Below are 24,134 nucleotides of genomic sequence, written 5' to 3'. Positions count from 1 at the left end.
TTCTTTTGTTATTGAGTTGTATGAGCTGTTAGTATATTTTGGAGATTAATCCCTTGTCAGTTGCATCGTTTGCAAATATTTTCTCCCAGCCTGTGGGTTGTCTTTTCATTTTATGATTTCCTTTGCTGTGCAAAAGCTTATAAGTTTGATTAGGTCTCATTTGTTTACTTTTGCTTTTATTTCTATTGCCTTTGGAGACTGACCTAAGAAAACATTGGTATGATTTATGTCAGAGAACGTTTTGCCTATGTTCTCTTCTAGGTGTTTTATGGTGTCATGTGTTATATTTAAGTCTTTAAGCCATTTTGGGTTTATTTTTTTGTATGGTGTGAGGGAGTTTACATGCAGCTGTCTAGCTTTCTCAACACCACTTGCTTTTTTCCATTGTATATTCTTGCCTCCTTTGTCCCAGCCTAATTGATGATATGTGTGTGGGTTTATTTCTGGGGTCTCTATTCTGTTCCATTGATCCATATGTCTGTTTTTGTGCCAATACCATGCTGTTTTGATTACTGTAGCTTCGTAGTGTTGTCTGAAGTCGGGGAGGGTTACTGATCCTCTTCTTAATCCTCAGTCTCTAATTCTGTGTGTGGGGGGTGTCTTTGTCCCCGTGACCTGCTGTCTTCCTGCCCAACAGGCTCTGTACAGCATAATGAAATTCTCAAGCTGTTCTGCTAAGGGTGGTTTAAGGAGCTGAAGGTCAAGAGCAGCCATTACGGAGATTTCTGATGGTCTAAATTATAGATTCTTAAAGAATATGATGCAAAATGTTTTTAGTACAGGTTATAAGATATGGTTCTCATAAAGATCACACTCTACAAGGCCATTCTACTTGCATTTTATGTGCATGGGGACCTCACTGAATATGGCAAGGAAGGTGCTGAGCCAAACTCGTTCCTCCTGGGGTATGACCCACTCACCAGGGCTTGCTGCTCTGTGCTCCAGTATCCCCTGAACTCCCAACCCAGCCATTCTGACTCTGTGCTGTACTGCTCTGGTTAGTGATCCATCTTCTCTGCAAGGCTCTGTGCTTCACGAGGGAGATCCTGCTCAGCACATACCCTGACCAGTACCCAATACACAGCAGGAACTTAAGCATGAATGAAGAGTCACAGCTCTGGGATGGGGTCAGGAGTGGCCTCAGAAGGCCCATGTGTACCTGGGAGGTGTGACAGCTGAGTGGCTGTTGAAGAGACAAACCAGTTTTCTCAATCATTTGAGTTTGGCTAAATAAGAGAGAAAATAAGTCATGAGGCTCTTTAGAGAAGGAAGTCCTCAGGTACAGAGGCTGCTTCCAGTGGGGGGACAGTGTTTATTAATTAAGAGGTCTGTCTTATTTTTCCAAAGGGCTGAGTCCCTTGGGTGCCCCAGTAAGTATGTACCACCCTGTAACTTGCATGTTCAGAGTCTTATTCAAGGGGCATGCTCTGGGTGAGTATGCTTGCAGTCAGAATCTGCCTGAAAGAGGAAGCCTCTGTGAATACTGCTCCATGAGAAGCAAAAGGCCAAGGTTCCAACTTGAGGAACTGTTTGGAGACATCTGAAGCTTTCCACTGTCAGAGACAGAGCGGTGTTAAATTAGACTCAAAATCAGGAACAGCTAGCAGAGGACGCATCCTTGGTGGTTTTGCAGAGATTTTCATCACTGTGCTCTTATTTTTTTTACTGCATCGTGAAGGCAGGGGTCCAGATAAATCCTAATATCTTCTTTGAAGAGAGGTGGTAGCCAGTGTTTTTCACTGGAGGGGTGCCCACGTGCACCGTAGAGGTGGCTGCTGGGCAGGTGGGATTCCAGTTGGCACAGCATTGGCCAGTGATGATGCAGGATCCTGGGGTGGGGAGTTGGAGGAGGGTGGCTGCGAGGCTTCACAGCCCCTGCTCCCGGGGTCTGCCCAGGGCTGCTGTGCCGGTGGGAAGTGCCTGCAGCAGATCTGGTGGTTTTTCTCCAGCTCTGCCTGGAGGCAGAGAAGTCAGCTTCTAAAAGCAGGGTCTTGTCTGTCTAATGACAACTCACATATGCAAAGGATGGCCCTGCTTTTGGTGTCCTTCCCATGGCGATGGCTCTATTTCTGATCTTTCCTGTCTGCCTGTCTGACTTGACCAGGAACACTAGAATCTGAGAATGAACCATCAAAGATGTTTCGAGAAGCTCTTCCCCAGTGGACTTTTCCAGAGTGAAACAACACTCTGGAAAAGCCTCCTTCCTCCCCCAGCTTTCGGCTCTCAGGGCTGCCCCTCGGGAGCTTCTCCATGCGACAGCAGCAATGTACCTTGAGGATGGCTTCCTTTGCTTCTCTTTGAAGCAGTGCGGGCTAGCTGACTCACTGGAATCCAGTAGTTCCCTCTTTGCTGTTTATGGAACTTTCTCTAAGGAACACAGTAGCATTACATCAATGACTCTGCCTAAAGGCAACCAGCCAGGGAGATCTGGTTGTGTCCCTGAAATCACCAAAAAGCCGAAATGCAGTAAGTGACCCATGAGCTTCACATGGAACTTCGAGCCTGGGCAGTTTGCAATGGAAGGAGTAAAAAGGCCTTTTTCAAGGATCAGGGTGTCTCAACAGACACATGGATAGAATCCCTAGGAAGGGTGATTCTGTCCCTGACCCAGTAAGCCTGTGCAGTGTCTCATGGGTCGATCATGGTCAGGGCATTTTCTCTCACCCTCACACCTCTTTCCAAGAAAGGTCATTTCCTCCTGTTCTGTCCTGGGCAGAAACACAACCAGTGTGGCACTGTCTGTTATGCAGTGAGCCAGCAAAAGACCTTTTAACCCAGGGACTAATAAGAATTAGGGGCAGTCTCAAGGAAATTGGGCAATGGGTTCACATGAGAAACCAGATTTTTGTTCTAAATAAAAGCATCGTATTTTGCTTCTCCTTTCACTGTCCTCTGGATTAGGTTTCATATACCCACTAAGAGTACTACCCCCAGAAAAAGCCTATGTTGTCTTCAAAAAATTTTTTTTAATTTAATTAAAATTTTTATTGAAATATAATTGACATATAACATATATTAGTCTCAGGTGTACAACATATTATTTGTATATATTGTGAAATGATCACAATAAGTCTAGTTAATCCATTACCACACATAGTTATGTTTTTTCTTGCAATGATAACTTTAAATCTACTCTCCCATCAACTTTCAATATACAAAACAGTATTGTTAACTATAGTCACCAAGCTGTACATTAAATCGCTAGATTTATTAATTCTATAATTAGAAGTTTGTACCTTTTGGCTTTTTTTTTCTGCACTGTGCAGCATGTGGGATCTTAGTTCCCTGACCAGGGATCAAACCCTGGCCCACTGCAATCGAAGTGCAGAGTCTTGACCACTGGACCACCAGGGAAGTCCTGGAAGTTTGTACCTTTTGATCACCCGCCCATAACCACCACCAATCTCTTCTCTGAATCTATGAGTTAGGTTTTTTATTGTTGTTGTTTTAATTTCACATATAAGTGAGATCATATGCTATCTGTCTTTCTCTGGCTTATCTTGCATAATGCCCTCAGGGTACATCCATGTTGTCACAAATGACAGGATTCCATTCTTTTTTATGGCTGAGTAATATTCTACTGTGTGTGTGTGTGTGTGTGTGTGTGTGTGTATACACACACACCACATCTTCTCCATTCATCCACAGATGGACCCTTACCTTAGGTTGCTTCCATGTCTAGACTATGGTAAATAATGCTACAATCAACATGGAGAGTGCAAATATCCTTTCAAGTTAGTGTTTTCATTTCCTTCAGATAAACACACAGAATTAAAACTCCTGGATCATATGGTAGTTCTATTTTTATTTTTTGAGGAACCTCCACTCCACTTTCCGTAGTGGCCACACCAATTTACATTCCTACCAACGGTGCACAAGGGTTCCCTTTTCTCCACATTCTCACCAAGACTTAATATTTCTTATCTGTTTGATAAAAGCCATGTAACAGTTATAAGGTGGTATCTAAACCACTTTGTGGTTTAGATTCTCATTTCCCTGATTATTAGTGATGTTGAATATCATTTCTTACCTGTTGGCCATCTGTATGTATTCTGCGGAACAATGTCTATTCAGACTTTCAGCCCACTTTTTAATCAAGTTGTCTGCTTTTTTACTATTGAGTTGTATGAATTCTTTATAATATTTTCTTCCATTTGGTAGGTGGCCTTTTCATTTTGTTGATGGTTTCCTTTGCTGTACAAAAGATTTTTAGTTTGATGTAGTCCCACTTGTTTATTTTTTGCTTCTTTTGCCTTTGGTCTTGGTGATGATAATTTCGATTTGACACCAAAAACAATCTCAAGGAGCATACCACCTATGTTTTCTTCTAGGAGTTTTATGGTTTCAATCCTTGTGTTCAAGGCTTTCATCCATTTTGAGTTGATTTTTGTATATGGTGTAAGCTTTCTGGTAGCATCTTTAGGATTCTCTACGTATAATATCATGTCATCTGCAAACAGTGACAGCTTTTTCTTTTCCGACTTGGTTTCTTTTTATTTCTTTTTCTTCTCTGATTGCTGTGGCTAAAACTTCCAAAACTAAGCTGAATAATACTGGTGAGAGTGGGCAACCTTGTCTTGTTCCTGATCTCAGTGGAAATGCTTTCAGTTTTTCACCACTGAGGACGACGTTGGCTGTGGGTTTGTCATATATGGCCTTTATTATGTTGAGGAAAGTTCCCTCTATGCCTACTTTCTGGAGGGTTTTTATCATAAATGGGTGTTGAATTTTGTTGAAAGCTTTTTCTGCGTCTATTGAGATGATCATATGGCTTTTATCCTTCAATTTGTTAATATGGTGTGTCACATTGATTGATTTGCGTATATTGAAGAATCCTTACATTCCTGGGGTAAACCCCACTTGATCATGGTGTATGATCCTTTTAATGTGCTGTTGGATTCTGTTTGCTAGTATTTTGTTGAGGATTTTTGCATTTATATTCATCAGTGATATTGGCCTGTAGTTTTCTTTCTTTGTGACATCTTTGTCTGGTTTTGGTATCAGGGTGATGGTGGCCTCATAGAATGACCTTGGGAGTATTCCTTCCCCTGCAATTTTTGGGAAGAGTTTCAGAAGGGTAGTTGTTAACTCTTCTCTAAATGTTTGATAGAATTCATCTGTGAAGCCATGTGGTCCTGGACTTTTGTTTGTTGGAAGACTTTTATCACAGTTTCAATTTCATTACTTGTGATTGGTCTGTTCATATTTTCTATTTCTTCCTGGTTCAGTCTTGGAAGGTTGTACCCTTCTAAGAATTTGTCCATTTTATTGGCATATAGTTGCTTGTAGTAATCTCTTATGATCCTTTGTTTTTCTGTGGTGTCCATTGTAACTTCTCCTTTTTCATTTCTAATTTTATTGATTTGAGTCCTCTCCCTCTTTTTCTGATGGGTATGGCTAAAGGTTTATCAATATTGTTCATCTTCTCAAAGAAGCAGCTTTTAGTTTTATTGATCTTTGCTATTGTTTTCTTTATCTCTAATTCATTGATTTCTGCTCTGATCTTACGATTTCTTTCCTTCTACTAATTTTGGGATTTGTTTGTTCTTCTTTGTCTAGTTGCTTTAGGTTTAAGGTTAGGTTGTTAGAGATTTTTCTTATTTCTTGAGGTAAGACTGTATTGCTATAAACTCCCCTCTTAGAACTGCTTTTGCTGTGTCCCATAGGCTTTTTTTTTTTTTTTTTTTTTTTTTTTTGCGGTACACGGGCCTCTCACTGTTGTGGCCTCTCCTGTTGCAGAGCACAGGCTCCGGATGCGCAGGCTCAGTGGCCATGGCTCACGGGCCCAGCCGCTCCACGGCATGTGGGATCTTCCCAGACTGGGGCACGAACCCGTGTCCCCTGCATCGGCAGGCGGACTCTCAACCACTGCACCACCAGGGAAGCCCCCATAGGTTTTGGATCATTGTGTTTTCGTTATCACTTGTCTCTAGGTATTTTCTGATTTCCTCTTTGATTTCTTCAGTGATCCACTGGTTATTTAGTAACATATTGTTTAGCCTCCACGTGTTTGTGTTTTTTGCAGTTTTTTCCCTGTAATTGATTTCTTATCTCATAGCATTGTGGTTGGAAAGGATGCTTGACATGATTTCAATTTTCTTAAATTTACTGAAGCTTGATTTATGATCCAGGATGTGATCTATCCTGGGGAATGTTCTGTGTACACTTGAGAAGAAAGTGTATTCTGCTGCTTTGGGATGGACTGTCCTATAAATATCAATTAAGTCCATCTGGTCTAATGTGTCATTTAAGGCTTATGTTTCCTTATTAATTTTCTGTCTGGATGATCTGTCCATTGGTACAAGTGGGGTATTAAAGTCCCCCACTATTATTGTGTTACTGTCAATTTCTCCTTTTATGGCTGTTAGCATTTCCCGTATATATTGAGGTGCTCCTATGTTGGGTGCATATATATTTACAATTGTTATATCTTCTTCTTGGATTGATCCCTTGAACATTATGTAGTGTCCTTCCTTATCTCTTGTAACAGTCTTTAAAGTCTATTTTGTCTGATATGAGTATTACTACTCCAGCTTTCTTTTGATTTCCATTTGCATGGAATATCTTTCTTCATCCCCTTACTTTGTCTGTATGTGTCCTTAGGTCTGAAGTGGGTCTCTTGTAGACAGCATATATACAGGTTTTGTTTTTGTATCCATTCAGCCAGTCTGTATCTTTTGGTTGGAGCACTTAATCCATTTACATTTAAGGTAATTATAAATATGTATTTTCCTATTGCCATTTTGTTAACCGTTTTGGGTTTGTTTTTTTAAACATCTTTATTGGAGTATAATTGCTTTACAGTGGTGTGTTAGTTTCTGCTTTATAACAAAGGGAATCAGTTATACATATACATATATCCCCATATCTCTTCCCTCTTGCATCTCCCTCCCACGCTCCCTATCCCACCCCTCTAGGTGGTCACAAAGCACTGAGCTGATCTCCCTGTGCTATGCGGCTGCTTCCCACTAACTATCTGTTTTACATTTGGTAGTGTATCTATGACTGTGCCACTCTCTCACTTTGTCCCAGCTTACCCTTCCCCTTCCGCATATCCTCAAGTCCATTCCCTAGTAGGCCCGTCTTACCCCTAGGTTCTTCATGACCTTTTTTTTTTTTAGATTCCATATATATGTGTTAGCATACAGCATTTGTTTTTCTCTTTCTGATTTACTTCACTCTGTGAGACTCTAAATCCATTCACCTCACTACAAATAACTCAACTTTGTTTCTTTTTATGCCTGAGTAATATTCCATTGTATATATGTGCCACATCTTCTTTATCCATTCATCTGTCGATGGACACTTAGGTTGCTTCCATGTCCTGGCTATTGTAAATAGAGCTGCAGTGAACATTGTGGTACATGACTCTTTTTGAGTTATGGTTTTCTCAGGGTACATGTCCAGTAGTGGTACTGCTGGGTCATATGCTAGTTCTATTTTTAGTTTTTTAAGGAACCTCCATGCTGTTCTCCATAGTGGCTGTATCAATTTACATTCCCACCAACAGTGCAAGAGAGTTCCCTTTTCTCCACACCCTCTCCTGCATTTATTGTTTGTAGATTTTTCATCATGGCCATTCTGACTGGTGTGAGATGATATTTCATTGTAGTTTTGATTTCTATTTCTCTAATGATTAATGATGTTGAGTATTCTTTCATGTGTTGGTAATCTGTATGCTTCTTTGGAGAAATGTCTATTTAGGTCTTCTGCCCATTTTTGGATTGGGTTGTTTGTTTTTTAGATATTGAGCTGCATGAGCTGCTTGTAAATTTTGGAGATTAATCCTTTGTCGGTTGCTTCATTTGCAAATATTTTCTCCCACTCTGAGGGCTGTCTTTTCGTCTTGTTTATGGTTTCCTTTGTTTTGCAAAAGCTTTTAAGCTTCATTAGGTCCCATTTGTTTATTTTTGTTTTTATTTCCATTTCTCTAGGAGGTGGGTCAAAAAATGATCTTGCTGTGATTTATGTCATAGAGTGTTCTGCCTATGTTTTCCTCTAAGAGTTTGATAGTGTCTGGCCTTCCATGTAGGTCTTTAATCCATTTTGAGTTTATTTTTGTGTATGGTGTTAGGGAGTGTTCTAATTTCATTCTTTTACATGTAGCTGTCCAGTTTTCCCAGCACCACTTATTGAAGAGGCTGCATTCCTATACACTAATGATGTAAAATCTGAAAATGAAATTAAGACAACACTCCCACTTACCACTGCAACAAAAAGAATAAAATACCTAGGAATAAACCTACCTAAGGAGACAAAAGACCTCTATGCAGAAGATTATAAGACACTGATGAAAGAAATTAAAGATGATACAAATAGATGGAGAGATATACCATGTTCTTGGATTGGAAGAATCAACATTGTGAAAATGACTGTACTACCCAAAGCAATCTACAGATTCAATGCAATCCCTATCAAACTACCACTGGCATTTTTCACAGAACTAGAACAAAAAATTTCACAATTTGTATGGAAACACAAAAGACCCAGAATAGCCAAAGCAATCTTGAGAAAGAAAAACGGAGCTGGAGGAATCAGGCTCCCTGACTTCAGACTATACTACAAAGCTACAGTAATCAAGACAGTATGGTACTGGCACAAAAACAGAAATATAGATCATTGGATTTGTTTCTGTAGGTCGTTTTTCTTCCCTTCCTCTTTTGTTCTCTTCTCTTGTGTTTCCTGTCTAGAAATGTTCCTTTAGCATTTGTTGTAAAGCTGGTTTGGTGGTGCTGAATTCTCTTAGCTTTTGCTTGTCTGTAAAGTTTTGATTTCTTTGCTGAATCTGAATGAGAGCCTTGCTGGGTAGAGTAGTCTTGGTTGCAGGTTTTTCCCTTTCATCACTTAAAATATATCACACCACTCCCTTCTGGCCTGCAGAATTTCTGGTGAAAAATCAGCTGATAACCTTATGGGGATTCCCTTGTATTTGTTGCTTTTCCCTTGCTGCTTTTAATATTTTTTCTTTGTGTTTAATTTTTGTTAGTTTGATTAATGTGTGTTTTGGCGTTTTCCTCCTTGGGTTTATCTTGTATGGGACTCTGCACTTTCTAGACTTGGGTGACTATTTCCTTTCCCATGTTAGGGAAGTTTTCGACTATAATCTCTTCAAATATTTTCTCAGACCCTTTCTTTTTCTCTTCTTCTTCTGGGACCCCTATAATTCAAATGTTGGTGCATTTAGTGTTGTCCCAGAGGTCTGAGAGACTGTACTCTTTTCTTTTCATTCTTTATTCTGTTCCGTGGCAGAGATTTCCACCATTCTGTCTTCTAGGTCACTTATCCATTCTTCTGCCTCAGTTATTCTGCTGTTGATTCCTTCTAGTGTATTTTTCATTTCAGTTATTGTATTGTTCATCTCTGTTTGTTTGTTCTTTACTTCTTCTAGGTCTTTGTTAAACGTTTCTTGTTTCTTCTTGATCTGCACCTCCATTCTTTTTCTGAAATCGTGGATCATCTTTACTATCATTACTCCGAATTCTTTTTCAGATAGATTGCCTTCTCTTCATTTAGTTGTTCTTGTAGGTTTTTATCTTGCTCCTTTGTCTGCAACGTATTTCTTTGTCTTTTCATTTTGTCAGACTTACTGTGTTTGTGGTCATCTTTCCACAGGCTCCAGGATCGTAATTCCTTGTTTCTGGTGTCTGACCCCTGGTGGGTGAGGCTGGTTCAGAGGCTTTGCCATTATCCCCTTGACAGGGGGTTTGATTGGTGTTGTGGTGACCACAGCCTGCACTGGATATTGAGCGGGGCCTCCCCTTTGCTCTGTGGTTGTCACTGCCCTGTCAGGGGCAGGGTCTGCTCCCTAGTTTTTGGAGTAGAGGCCCCCAGATCTGTTTCTTAGCTGTGTTTCTGATCTGCGGTGTGAGGCAGGTGGGACTGGAGCACTCCCACTGGGATTCAAGCCACTGAGTATTCTGCTCTGGAGCTGTTCACCTGTGAATGTGCTCTGTTGTGCCCCCTTTTGCCCATTGTGCGGACTCACAAAGTACACTGTTGTTGACACTGCTCTCAGTCTGCCCTTACTGTGGGGATGCTGGCAACTGGCCCTGGTGACTCTCAGGTGTTTTCAGCAGATCACTGGTGCAGATACACTGAGGTCAGGTCCCAGGACTGCAGTAGTCATGCACCTAGACCTGCTGTGGGAGCTATAGAGGCAGCTCAGACTCTGGCCTGGACCAACTCACACATGTATGTGCCCACAAAGCCCACAGCTGCTGAAGCCAGACCCATCCCAGCTGCAGGAGAGCTTGTTGTCCTTTCAGATGTTTCACAGGTGCTGAATTTAGGAAGCTGCCAGCAGAGATGTAACTCTGTGGTTCGTGCAGCCTTGAAGAGCGATTTCAGCTCTTCTTCCTTAGTCACACGGCCCCTGGGGCTCAGGTGTGGTTTCAGCCCCACCTGTGAATATGTTCTTCCCACTGGAGTCTGCTCCAGAGGTTGCCGGAGCACATGAGCCTATCAGGCAGAAAGGAGCTGAGGCAGTGATTGGGGCGAGCAGGCTGCATAGGTGGGAGGGTGCTAGGGTAGGGACTGGAACATGCAAGCCCATCAGGTGGCAAGTAGGGTGAGCGGGTCACCCAGGCTTGCACGGGGGTTGCAGGGGAGGTCATGGCAGGGGCGTGTGAGCTGGCTCTGGTGGAGCCCTCCCTAGTGCCCGTGGAGGCACGGGCTGGTGTGTGAGGAGAGAGGATGTGATGGTGGCCCTGCCCTTTGCACGTCACTCAACCATGGTGCTTCTTTGTTGTGGTGGTCTGGGCTTTGTCCACGAGCATTCCCAGTTGCGGAGCTCCTCACTCCTGTCCCCACAGGCTGTCTCCTTACAGCCAACATTGGTCTCCCCCCGGGTCTGCTCTCCAAACCCCACATTCCACCACCCAGCCCCCACATGTACTGGCAGACACCTGTCTCAGGCTGGGGCATGCAGGACTGTGGCATGGACCATCTGTGTAGGTCTCACTCTGTCCTATCACAGACCAGCTGCTGGGCTCTCCTCCAAGCCCCTGAGGCTCCCTTCTGTCCCAGCTGATCTTCCAGGTGGTGAGGGGGCTTCCCCAGATGCGGGAACCTCTCTTTCAGCTCCCTGCCAGGGGTGCAGGTTGCATCCTGTTTCCTCTCCTCTTCCTTTTACCTTATTTCTTTCATCCTACCCAGTTATGTGGGGATCTTTCTTGTCCTTTTAGGTGTCTGAGGTCCTCTGCTAGTGTTCAGCAAGTGCTCTGTGAGAACTGTTCCATTTGTAGATGTATTCTTGATGTGTTTGTAGGGAGAGATGAACTCCACGTTCTCCTACTCTCCCTCCATCTTGGAAAGCTCCCCCCAACTCTCTTTTTTTTTTTCTTTTGTCCTGCCGGTTATGTGGAGGTTTTCTTGGACTTTTGAAGTCTGAGGTCTTCTGCCAGCATTCAGTAGATGTTCTGTGTGAATCATTCCACTTGTAGGTGTTTTCTGATGTATTTGTGGGAGGAGGTAAGCTCCACCTCCTACTCTTCTGCCATCTTGATTCCTCCCTCCAAAGTCTTATAGTTTTCAATGTATATATCACTGATCTTGGATAAATTTATTCCTATGTATTTTATTCTTTTGATGCAATTGTAAATGGTGTTTTTTAAAATTTCTTTTTCTGATAGTTTGCTATTAGTGTATAGAAACAAAACAGATTTTTAGTATATTTAGGATTCTCTATGTATAGTATGTCATCTGCAAACAATGACAGCTTTACTTCTTTTCTGATTTGGATTCCTTTTATTTCCTTTTCTTCTCTGATTGCTGTGGCTAAAACTTCCAAAACTATGTTGAATAAGAGTGGTGAGAGTGGGCAACCTTGTCTTTTTCCTGATCTTAGTGGAAATGCTTTCAGTTTTTCACCATTGAGGATGATGTTGGCTGTGGGTTTGTCATATATGGCCTTTATTATGTTGAGGAAAGTTCCCTCTATGCCTACTTTCTGCAGGGTTTTTATCATAAATGGGTGTTGAATTTTGTTGAAAGCTTTCTCTGCATCTATTGAGATGATCATATGGTTTTTCTCCTTCAATTTATTAATATGGTTTATCACATTGATTGCTTGGCATATATTGAAGGATCCTTGCATTCCTGGAATAAACCCCACTTGATCATGGTGTATGATCCTTTTAATGTGCTGTTGGATTCTGTTTGCTAGTATTTTGTTGAGGATTTTTGCATCTGTGTTCACCAGTGATATATTGATTTTTATATCCTGCAACTTCACTGAATTTATTCAAATAGTTTTATAGCACAGGCTTTTGGATTTTCTCTATATAATAGCATTTCATCTGTACATAGTGACAGTTTTACTCCTTTTTTTTAAAAAAACACAACATGATTATATTTTAATACAAAACCAAAATACAAAACACCATAGTAAATTGATGGCAATAAAATATGGCATTTCATTTACACTACATGACAAATGGTTAACATCCTTAGTCATAAATGAGTTCTTAGAATACTTCTGTCTTTCTGACTTGGAAGGCTTTTATAACTTTTTCTTGCCTAACTGCCCTGGCTAGAACTTGCAATAATACATAGAATAAAAGTGGTGAGAGTTGGAATCCTTATCTTGTTTCTCATCATAAAGGTAAAGCTTTCAGCTTTTCACCACTGAGTTAGCTGTCGGCTTGTCATATGTGGCTTTTATCATGTTGAGGTATGTTCCGTGTATACCCAATATCTTGAAAGTTTTTTTCATAAATGAGTGTTGAATTTTGTCAAATGCTTTTTCTGCATCTATTGAGATAAGATTATGATTTTTATCTTCCATTTTGATAATGTGGTGTATCATACCAATTGATTTGCAGATGTCAAACCATCCTTGCATCCGTGGAATAAATCCTACTTGAACATGGTGTACAATCCTTTTAATGTATTGTTGAATTAATTTGCTAATATTTTGTTGAGGATTTTTGCATCTATGTTCATCAGGGATATTGGCCTGTAGTTTTCTTTTCTTATGGCATCCTTGTCTGGATTTGGTTTCAGGGTAATGCTGACCTTGTAAAATGAGTTTGGAAGTGTTCCCTCCTCTTCTGTTTTTTATTTGATAGAGTTTGGGAAGGATTGGCATTAATTTTTTCTTTAAATGTTTGGTAGAATTCACTAGGAAGCCATCTGACTCTGGAGTTTTGTTAGGAGACTATTGATTACTAATTCAGTCTCCTTACTAGTAATCAGTCTGTTCAGATTTTCTATTTGTTCAGTGATTCAGTCATTGTAGGTTGTATGTTCCTAGGAATTTATCCATTTCTTCTAGGCTGTTCAATTTGTTCGCACCTAATTGTTCATAGTTGTCCTTTATGATCCTTTGTATTTATGTGTTATCCATTTTAATCTTTCCTCTTTCATTTCTGACTTGAGTCCTCTCCTTTTCTTGATGAGTCTAGCTAAAGGTCTGTCAATTTTGTTGTCTTCTCAAAGAACTGGCTCTTAGTTTTGTTAATCTTTTCTATTTTTTGTCTCTATTTCATTTATTTCCACTGTGATCTGTTATCTCCATCCTTCCACTAAATTTGAGCTTCTTTGTTCTTTTTCTAGTTACTTGAGGTATAGAGATAGGTTGAGATCTTTTTTGTTTCTTGATGTAGGCATTTATCACTACGAACTCCCCTCTATAGCAAGAAATTCTCTTGCTATATCCCATAAGTTTGGTATGTTGCATTTCCATTTTTGTTGTCTCAAAGTATTTGTTTTTTAATTTCTTCTTTGACCCATTGGTTGTTCAGTAGCATGTTGTTTAGTCTTCATATACTTGTGAATTGTCCAGTTTTCTTCCTGTAATTAACTTCAAGTTTCTAACATTGTGGTTGGAAAAGACAGTTGATGTATTTTTAGTCATCTTAAACTTATTAAGATTTGTTTTGTGGCCTAACATATGATGTATCCTGGAGAATATTCATGTGTGCTTGAGAAGAATATATATTCTGTTGCTTTTGGATGGAATGTTCTGTATATATCTGTTAAGTTCTCTGGTCTGACATGTCATTAAGGCTAATGTTTCCTTATTGATTTTCTGTCTGAATGATCGAAACATTGGTGAACATGAAGTCCTCTATTAATACTGTATTGTTGTATATTTCTTTATGTTTGTTAGTATTTGCTTTATATATTTAGGTGCTCCTATGTTGGGTGCATAGCTATTTTCAAATGTTATATCCTTTTGTTCGATTAATCCCTTTATCATTACAAAATCACCTTGTCTCTAATTAGTCTTTTTCTTAAAGTCTATTTTGTCTGATATAAGTATACCTACCCCAGCTTTCTTTTGTCTTTTATTTGCATGGTATATCTTTTTCCATCCTTTCACTTTCAAACTATGTGTATGCCTACATCTGAAGTATCTTGTAGGCAGCATATAGATGTATCTTGTTTTTTAAATCTACTTAGCCACTTTATGTCTTTTGATTGGACCATTCAGTTCATTTACATTTAAAGTGATTATTAACAGGTATGTACTTATTGCCATTCTGTTCACTGTTTTCTGGCTGTTTTGTAATTCCTCTACTCCTTCTTTTCTTGCTCTCTTCCTTTGGAATTTGATAATTTCCTGCATTAGCATGCTTAGATTACCTTCTCTTTATATTTTGTGTATATACTATGGGTTTTTGCTTTGGGGTACCATGAGGCTTACAAAAAACAACTTATATTTATAACAGTCTATTTTAAATTGATAACAACTTAAGTTTGAAAGCTCTACATTTTCACATTTTGATGTCACAGTTTACACCTTTTTATCTTGTGTATCCATTAGCAAATTATTGTAGTTACATTTATTGTTACCACTTTTGTCTTTTAACCGTTATGCTAGCTTTATAAGTGATTAACCCATCACCTTTACAACATTAGATTATACTGAATTTTACTATAAATTTACCTTTACCAGTAAGATTTATACTTTCATGTTTTTCTGTTACTAATTAGCATACTTTTGTTTCAGCTTTAAAAAGTACCTTTAATATTTCTCGTAAGGCCAGTCTTGTGATGTTGAACTCCTTTAGCTTTTGATCATCTGGAAAACCCTTTCTCTCTCCTGTATTTCTCCCCCCCCCCAGTTTTATTGAGATATAATTGACATACATTACTATATACGTTTAAGGTGTATAGCAAAATGAGTTGACTTAACAAACATCAACTCAATTCTGAAGGACAGCTTTGCTTGTTAGCATACTCTTGGTTTGCAGTTTTTTCTTTCAGCACTTTAAAAATATCATGCTACTTCCTTCTGGCCGGCAAAGTTTCTCCTGAAAAAATCTGCTGATAGTCTTATGAGGGTTCCCTTGTATGTAAATTGTTTTTCTCTTGCTGATTTTGATTCTCTCCTTGCATTTAAATTTGACACTTTAACTACATGTAATATGTCTTAGTGCGGGTCTCTTTGGGTTTATCTTATTTGGAATTCTCCGCATTCTTGGACCTGGATGTCTGTTTCTTTCCCCAGGATAGGAATATTTCCAGCTATTATTTAAAATGAGTTTTCTGCCTGTTTCTCTCTCTCTCCTCTTTCTGGGACCCTTATAATGCAAATGTTGGTCTGCTTGATGGTGTCCCTTAAGTCCCTTAATCTATCTTCACTCTTTTTCATTTTTTTTCTTTCTCTGATTTGATGAATTCCAGTACCTTGTCTTCAAGTTTACTAACCCTTTCTCTTGCTTCCTCTAGTCTGTTGTTAAACCCCTCTAGTATATTTTTCACATCAGTTACTATATTCTTCAGCTCTGTACCTTCCATTGGTACTTTCTTATATTTTCTATCTTTTGTTGAAGTTCTCACTTTGTTCATCAAATGTTCTCCTGAACTCATGAGCATCTTTAGGACCATTATTTTGAACTCTTCATCAGGTAAATTACTTATCTGTATTTCACTAAGGTTTTTTTCTGAGATTTTATCTTGTTCTTCCATTTGGAGTATATTCTTCTGTTTCTTTGACTTTCCATGTTGGTATGTATGCACTAGAGAAATCAGCCACCTCTCCCAGACACTGGCGACTTGGGGCTGGGAAGATGGAAAGCATGAAGATGACACTTGCCAGCTTCCCTGGTCTCTGGAGAGAACTGTAGTCACCCTCTATGTGTGTGTTAGTTAGAAAGAAGCCTGGCCCACAGGCCACAGCTATGAAGATAAGAGGCTTCTTGTATAGAAGGATTGGGACTTTCAAGTCTGTTACTTCTCTGCTGTACCCTGGGGTTAGGTGGTTAAGAAGTCTTCTCTATTTGTTACAATCCTGTAGTACCTGTGAGTGTAAGCCCTGCTGTCCACCAGAGCCAGGTGATCAAGGGGTGTCCCCTGGGTGGCAGCTGCAAAAAGCAGGACATGAGAGGAGTACACAAGCTCCTTTCTGGGAGATGCCAGCGGCTTGGAGCAAGGGAGACTGTAAAGATGGCACCTGCTCACCTCTGTTTTGGAGAGTGTGTCAGTAAGTCCCTGGATATGTATTAATTAGATGCCTGCCCCTTGGGCTGAAGCTTTAACAGGAAGATTGGGTACGTTTTAGTTGGCTGCCTCTGCTCTGGGCCCTGGGGTGAGTGATTCTACCTAAGCCCTTCAAAAACTGTTTCCCAGATCACTATCAATCACCTTCTGGGTCCCAAGGGAACAAGCCCCAATGGCTTTCAAAGCTAGATGTTCTCAAAGTTAGAGGTCATTGTCTCTCAGGTGCAGGCCTTAAAAGTTGAGGTTCAAACCCTTTGCTCCTCAGGGAGAGGCTTGGAGTTGTGAGAGCCCTCCAGATTGTGGGTCACCATGCCAGGGTTCATGGTGATACTGTGTCTCAGCCTCTCCTACCTAATTTGTAGGAATTGCTCAGATAGTTTTAGAAGAAACTGTTCCATATCTAGCTGTAGACTTGGTGTGAGAAGAAGTGAGTTCAGGATCCTCCTATGTCACCCTCCTGAACTGGAACACTGGGGTTCTTTTTCGAATGGTTAGTAGGAAGAGAGGAGGACTTATGGGAAAAAAGGCAAGATTCACTCTAAAAGTAATCAAAGCCTGGGTACATTTTGTCAAATCAGTGACATTTCTAGGTTGGAAGTCTGAAAATTTTCAAAGAGATTCTAAGCCACATAGGATGGTGGTTTAAGCAAATCTTTGCTGGACAGTTATTTGTCCATTCTTCTCCTCTCTGCCATTATGTAATCGTAAGACTTCCTGAAGAATTATCAGAGCAACATACTAATTGCATTCCTCGTAGAATGAAAGACAGGATAATGCAGAATATAAGAAGAGAACTTATTCTCCAGAATTGGCAAAATGGCAGCAAAGTGACAACTATCCACCTGGACTGTCTTCCTGCCAACAGTTATACAGCTTCCCCTCCCGCCTCCCCGCCACACCTCTCTGAATGACCTTTCTAAATACAAACCTGACCATGTTTCTGGCAGAAGACACTAACTAGCAAGCTCTACAAGACCCTGTCTACTCCTTCAGGCCCTGTGTCTTTCTGGAATTGCAACCTACACGATCCAGCCATTTGGAACTGCCATCATTCCCAAACAGACCAGATTGGCTTATATCTCCATGACTGACTTCATGCTGCTGCTGATGCCTTTCTGCCTAGAGACACCTGCTCATCTTCAGAGACCAAGCCTAACGTGATGCTGTGAAGCCTTATCTGACCACGTACTCAACAAAATGCACTCATTTCTCTTGGGCATATAACTAGGAGTGGAATTGCTGGGGCACAGGGTGAGCAATTTTTAGTTTTAGTAGGTACTTCCAAACAAATTTCCAAACTGACTGCATCAAAATGTGTAATTCTACCAGGAATTTATAAGTATTCCAGTTGCTTCACATCCTTGCCAACATTTATTGTTAGCATTCTTTTTAATTTTAATCGTTCTGATAGGTAATGGTGTTTCATCATGCTATTAATTGGCATTTGCCAGATGACTAATGATATTATCTTTTTATTGGCCGTTTGAATACCCTCTTTAGTGAAGCACCTGCTCTTTGTATATATTCTGGATTCTTTTCGTGGATGTATGTATTGTAAATATCATTATCCAGTCTGTGGCTTGCCATCTTACTCTTTTTTGGTGTCTTTTGATGAACAGAAGTTCTTATTTTTTAATAGTTATTTATCTTTTTTTTTTCTTTTAAGACTAGTAATATTTGCTCTTCCACCCAGCAGCCATTCTGAACCAGAGGGTGGAGGACAGAATGAAAAGAAGCTTGGATCCCTGAGGACTGTGGGCTGCCATACATAGGAGAGAGAAGTAAGCGTCTATTGTTATTAAGCCTCTATTTTTTTTCAAGCCTCTTTCTCAGTTGAACCTGAGCTTACATATCACCACAACAAACATTCTGCACAGAAGTACATTTACATATTTAAAGGAACTGGCTTTAACTGTAAAATTTTTACTTGGTGCTGTAAGGTATTTAGGAGCTGGGTCGATTGACCTCTAGCACCCGTACTTATATAAGTATTTTTAAAAATAATCATATTTGCACATAACAGGCACTCAAAGTCATACTGAATAAATACATGTGAGATAAAAATACATATCTTCTAAGATCGCTTTTGATCAAGGGAATTTTAAGGTGCTTATATATGTATAAATATACATATATATTATAAATCATAAATACCAACAGTTATTATGTGAATTTGATGGAAAAAAATGAGGACTTTAGTATTACTGGAGAGCAGTAGCAATATCTAACAATGAAAACGTTTTAAGTCAAGAAGTATTTGAGGGGCTGCCTCAGGGGCCAGCTTTGTTAAACATCAGTATCAGCTCTTGGGAAAAATCACAGAAGATACTATAAATAGAGGGACTGTGAACGCCTAGAACTGCTAGGACACAGACTACTGATCTGATATATATTAAAAAGCTATCCATTTAAGAAGGAACAGGAGAGAAAATCAAGGTCATAGATCTCAGGATTAGGAGCTGAGGCTGACAGATCAAATGACAGGATCTGTAAAACTGAAAAGACGACTCAGAAAAAGAACAAACATATCTTGCCCAAATGCAAAGCTTTCTCTTTCTTTGTATAACTTCTGCATGTTCCCTGAATATTTATTTTTCAGTATGATTTATGAATTACCCTGCCATTGGCTGTAAAACACGAGGTAGACTGATTTTTATATCAACAAAGGATCATCAGAATTTAAGTATCACTGATTTAAGGAATTTCAAAAGAGAAATATTCCTTGCCACAGTTCCATGAGCAAATCCTAAAAGTAGCTGACTGAAATGATTAACAGCAGCTTAAGCAAGAGTCCCATTTTTGAAATTAGAATGAAAAAGAGTGAAGAAAGCATACATGAGCTATGTGGGGCATGATCAGAAACAATATCCTCACTTTGCGAGTCCCAGAGGAGAAGGGATAAAGGGACAGAAATCTTATTCAAAGAAATATTGGCTGAAAACTTCCCAAATCTGGGGAGAGATACAGCCATCCAGGTATGGGAAGCTTAGAGATCCCACCCAAAGAGATCCTCACTGAGACACATTATAATCAATCTCTCAAAAATCAAAGTCAGAAAGAAAATCACATACAGGGAATTCTGATAAGGCTTTACATTTCTCAGCAGAAACCTTACAGGCCAGGAGACAGTGGGATGATACATTCAAAGCACATAAAACTCATCCAAGGATATCTTACCCAACAAAAGCATGAAGGAAATTAATCACCACTAGACCTGCCCTACAAGAAATGTTAAAGGAAGTTCTTCAAACTGAAACAAATTAGTAGCATGAAAACATATTGAAATATAAAATTTACTGGTAAAGGTGAATATATATAGTCAAATTCAAAGAACTCTAATACTTCAATGGTGGTGTGTAAATCACTTTGAAATCTAGCATATAGGTTAAAGACAACAGTGTTGAAAATAACTATAGCTGTAATATTATGTTAATATAGTATTTATAAATATAATACATAAATGTATAATATATAAATATAATTATATAAAAATCTATAAATTGGGACATCAACATAAATCTGAGGGGGGGCAGGTAATTGGGTAGAACTTTCTTATGTAATTGAAGTTATCATAGATGGTTATAACATATTATGAAAGCCTCATGGTAATAACCACAGACCAAAACTAGATAACAGATATACAATGATAAAGAGAAAAGCAAACTACTACAAAAAATCATCAACTCAAAAAGACAGCAAGAGGAACAAAGGAATGACAAAACTATCAGAAAGCAATTAACATACTGGCAACAGTAAGTCCTTAGCTATCAATAATTAATGTAAATGGGCTAAATTCTCCAATTAAAAGACACAGATGGGCTGAATGGATTAAAAATAAGACCTAACTATATGCTGCCTACAAGAGACTCACTTAAGCATTATGGATATTCACAAACAGAATGTGAAGGGATGGAAAAAGATATTTCAAGCAAATAGAAACCAAAAGAAAGCAGGGGTGGTTATATTTATATCAGACAAAATAGATGTTAAACCAAAAACTGTAACACAAGACAAAGTCATTATACAATGATAAAGGGGCAATTCATCAGATATATTAATTGTAAACATATACGCACCCAATATTAGAGCATCTAAAACTATTAAACAATTATTAACAGACCTAAAGGGAAAAATAGACAGCAATGCAATAATAGTAGAGGACCTCAATACACCACTTTAAACAATGGACAGATCACCCAGGCAGAAAGTCAAGAAGGAAATAATGGATGTGAGTGATGCTTTTGAACAAATGCACCTACAGACACATACAGAATATTCCATCCAACAGCAGCAGAATACACATTCATCTCAAGTGCACACAAAACATTCTCCAGAATACATCACATGACAGGTCACAAACCACGTCTTACCAAATTTAAGAAAGCTGAAATCATACCAGGTATCTTTTCCAACCACAATGGTATGAAACTAGAAATCAATACCACGAGGAAAGCTGAAAAATTCGCAAATATGTGGGGATTAAATAACATACTCATAAAAAACCAATGGGTCTTAGAAGAAATCGAAAGCAAAATAAAAAATATCCTGAAACAAATGAAAGCACAGCATATCAAAACCCATGGGATGCTGCAAAGGCAGTTAAGAGGGAAGTTTATAGTGACAAACATCTCAAATAAACAACCTTTTTTACACCTCAAAGAACTAGAAAGGGAAGAAGACACTGAGCCCAAATTTAACAGAACGAAGGGAATAACAAAGATCAGAGCAGTAACAAAGGAAATAGAGACTGAAAAGATAATAGAAGAGATCAATGAAACTAAGAGCTGTTTTTTTAAAAGATAAATAAAATTGACAACCTTTAGGTAGACTCATCAAGAAAAAAAAGAGAGTAGACTCAAAGTCAGAAATGAAGAATAGATGCTAAAATGGATATCACAGAAACACAGAGACTACTAAGAAAAACTATATACAAATTGGACAACCTAGAAGAAATGGATAAATTCCTTTGAAACCTACAATCTACCAAGACTGAATCAGAACAAAGAGAAAAAATTTGAACAGACTGATTACTAGTAAGGAGATTGAATTAGTAATCAAAAACTTCCCAACAAACAAAAGTCTAGGATCAATCAGATGGCTTCACTGGTGAATTCTACCAAATATTTAAAGAATAAATAATGCCAATCCTTCTTAAACTCTTCCAGAAAAATAGAAGGGGAGGGAACACTTCCAAACTCATTTTATGAGGCCAGCATAACCCTGACACCAAAACCAGGCAAGAGCACCAGAATAAAAGAAAATTGCAGGCCAATAGCCCTGATGAACACAGATGGATAATTCCTCAACAAAATATTAGCAAATCAAATTCAGGACATTAAAAGTGGCAAACAGCATGATCAAGTGGGATTTATTCCAGGGATGCAAGAATGGTTTAACATGACTCTTTTTGAATTATGGTTTTCTCAGGGTGTATGCCCAGTAGTGGGATTGCTGGGTCATATGGTAGTTCTATTTGTAGTTTTTTAAGGAACCTCCATACTGTTCTCCATAGTGGCTGTATCAACTTACATTCCCACCAACAGTGCAAGAGGGTTCCCTTTTCTCCACACCCACTGTAGCATTTATTGTTTGTAGATTTCTTGATGATGGCCATTCTGACTGGTGTGAGATGATATCTCATTGTAGTTTTGATTTGCATTTCTCTAATGATTCATTCAAAAAGAGTCATGTACCACAATGTTCACTGCAGCACTATTTACAATAGCCAGGACATGGAAGCAACCCAAATGTCCATCAAGAGATGAATGGATAAAGAAGATGTGGCACATATATACAATGGAATATTACTCAGCCATAAAAAGAAATGAAATTGAGTTATTTGTAGTGAGGTGGATGGACCAGAGTCTGTCATAGAAAGAGAAAAACAAATACTGTATGCTAACACATATATATAGAATCTAAAAAAAAAAATAGTTCTCAAGAAACTAGGGGCAGGGTAGGAATAAAGACGCAGACATAGAGAATGGACTTGAGGACACAGGGAGGGGGAAGGGTAAGCTGGGACGAAGTGAGGGAATGGCATGGACTTATATACACTACTAAATGTAAAACATATCTAGTGGGAAGCAGCTGCATAGCACAGGGATATCAGTTCGGTGCTTTGTGACCACTTAGAGGGGTGGGATAGGGAAGGTGGGAGGGAGACTCAAGAGGGAGGGGATATGGGGATATATGTATATGTATAGCTGATTTACTTTGTTATACAGCAGAAACTAACACAACACTGTAAAGCAATTATACTCCAATAAAGATGTTAAAAAAATCAAATTTACAATTGCATCATAAAGCATAAAATATCTAGGAATAAATTTAACCAAGGAGCTGAAAGACCTGTACACTGAAAACTATAAGACACTGATGAAAAAATTAAGAATACACAAATAAATGGAAAGATATTCTATGTCCTGGATTGGAAGAATATTATGAAAATGTCCATACTAACCAAAGCAATCTACAGATTCAATGCAATCCCTATAAAAATTCCAATGACATTTATCCCAGAAATAGAACAATCCCAAAATTTGTATGGAACCACAAAAGACCTTGAATAGCCAAAGCAGATAATCTTGAGAAATAAGAAGAAGCATTATGCCTCCTGATTTCAAACTATATTACAAACTTATAGTAAACAAAATAGTATGCTATTGGCATAAAAACAGACACATCAATCAATGGAATGGAATAGAGAGAGTCCAGAAATAAACCCATGCCTATATGGTGAATTAATTTATGACAAGGGAGCCAAGTGTATACAATGGGGGAAAGGACAGTCTCTTCAGTAAAAGATAATGGGAAACCTGGACAGCCACTTGCAAAAGAATGAAATTGAACCACTAACTTATCCCATACACAAAAATGAACTCAAAATGGATTAAAGACCTGAATGTAAAACTTGAAACCATAAAACTCCTAGGAAAAAACATAGTAAGCTCCTTGAGATTGATCTTGATGACAATGATTTGGATTTGACACCAAAAGCAAAGACAACAAAAGCAAAAATAAAGAAGTGAGAATACGTCAAACTAAAATCTTCTGCACAGCAAAGGAAACGATCAACAAAATGAAAATGCAGTCTACCAAATGGGAGAAAATATTTGCAAATCATATATCTGATAAAGATTAATTATCCAGACAAGATCGGGTGCATTCAGAGTGGTATGGCCGTAGACCTAGAGAATGGACTTGAGGACACAGGGAGGGGGTAGGGTAAGCTGGGATGAAGTGAGAGAGTGGCATGGACATATATATACTACCAACTGTAAAATAGATAGCTAGTGGGAAGCAGCCACATGCCACAGGGAGATCAGCTTGGCGCTTTGTGTCCACCTAGAGGGGTGGGATAGGGAGGGTGGGACTGAGACACCAAAGGGAGCAGATATGGGGATATATGTGTATGTATAGCTGATTCACTATGTTATATAGCAGAAACTAACACACCATTGTAAAGCAATTATACTCCAATAAAGCAAAAACCAAAACAAAATGTACTGATCCATGTTGCCCCTTCTAGACCTATTAAATCAGATTCTCTGTGTTTAGGCCCCTGTCTTTTTTTTTTTTTTTTTTAACTATCAGTGTGACTCTAGTTGCAGTCAAGGTTGAGGACCACTGATCTATAGGCAGATGTGACCATACACAGTAGGCGTCACAAAGTGTGAAGGGTGTGA

The 24,134-nt window shown here is 39.0% G+C and overlaps 1 protein-coding gene, 1 long non-coding RNA gene and 1 other non-coding gene across 6 annotated transcripts in view; 1 reads left to right on the top strand and 2 right to left on the bottom strand.

Moving 5' to 3' along the window:
• Window positions 1-24,134, bottom strand: part of FAM124A (family with sequence similarity 124 member A) — a 114,325-nt gene that overhangs the window by 12,457 nt on the left and 77,734 nt on the right. The gene's annotated exons all lie outside the window — the stretch shown is intronic.
• Window positions 1-24,134, top strand: part of LOC137210926 (uncharacterized) — a 131,511-nt gene that overhangs the window by 50,722 nt on the left and 56,655 nt on the right. Inside the window, exon 4 of one of the 2 annotated variants that reach the window (XR_010936809.1) lies at window positions 18,140-18,227. This is a non-coding gene — a long non-coding RNA (uncharacterized lncRNA). The remainder of the gene's footprint in view (window positions 1-18,139; window positions 18,228-24,134) is intronic. The other variant, XR_010936808.1, reaches the window with a different exon arrangement.
• Window positions 3,282-3,354, bottom strand: TRNAR-UCG (transfer RNA arginine (anticodon UCG)). Its single transcript has one exon. It is a non-coding gene; the product is annotated as a tRNA-Arg (tRNA).

This window comes from Pseudorca crassidens, chromosome 18, assembly GCF_039906515.1.
Source record: "Pseudorca crassidens isolate mPseCra1 chromosome 18, mPseCra1.hap1, whole genome shotgun sequence".
NCBI lineage: Eukaryota > Metazoa > Chordata > Mammalia > Artiodactyla > Delphinidae > Pseudorca > Pseudorca crassidens.
This window is presented reverse-complemented; position numbering and strand designations above follow the sequence as displayed.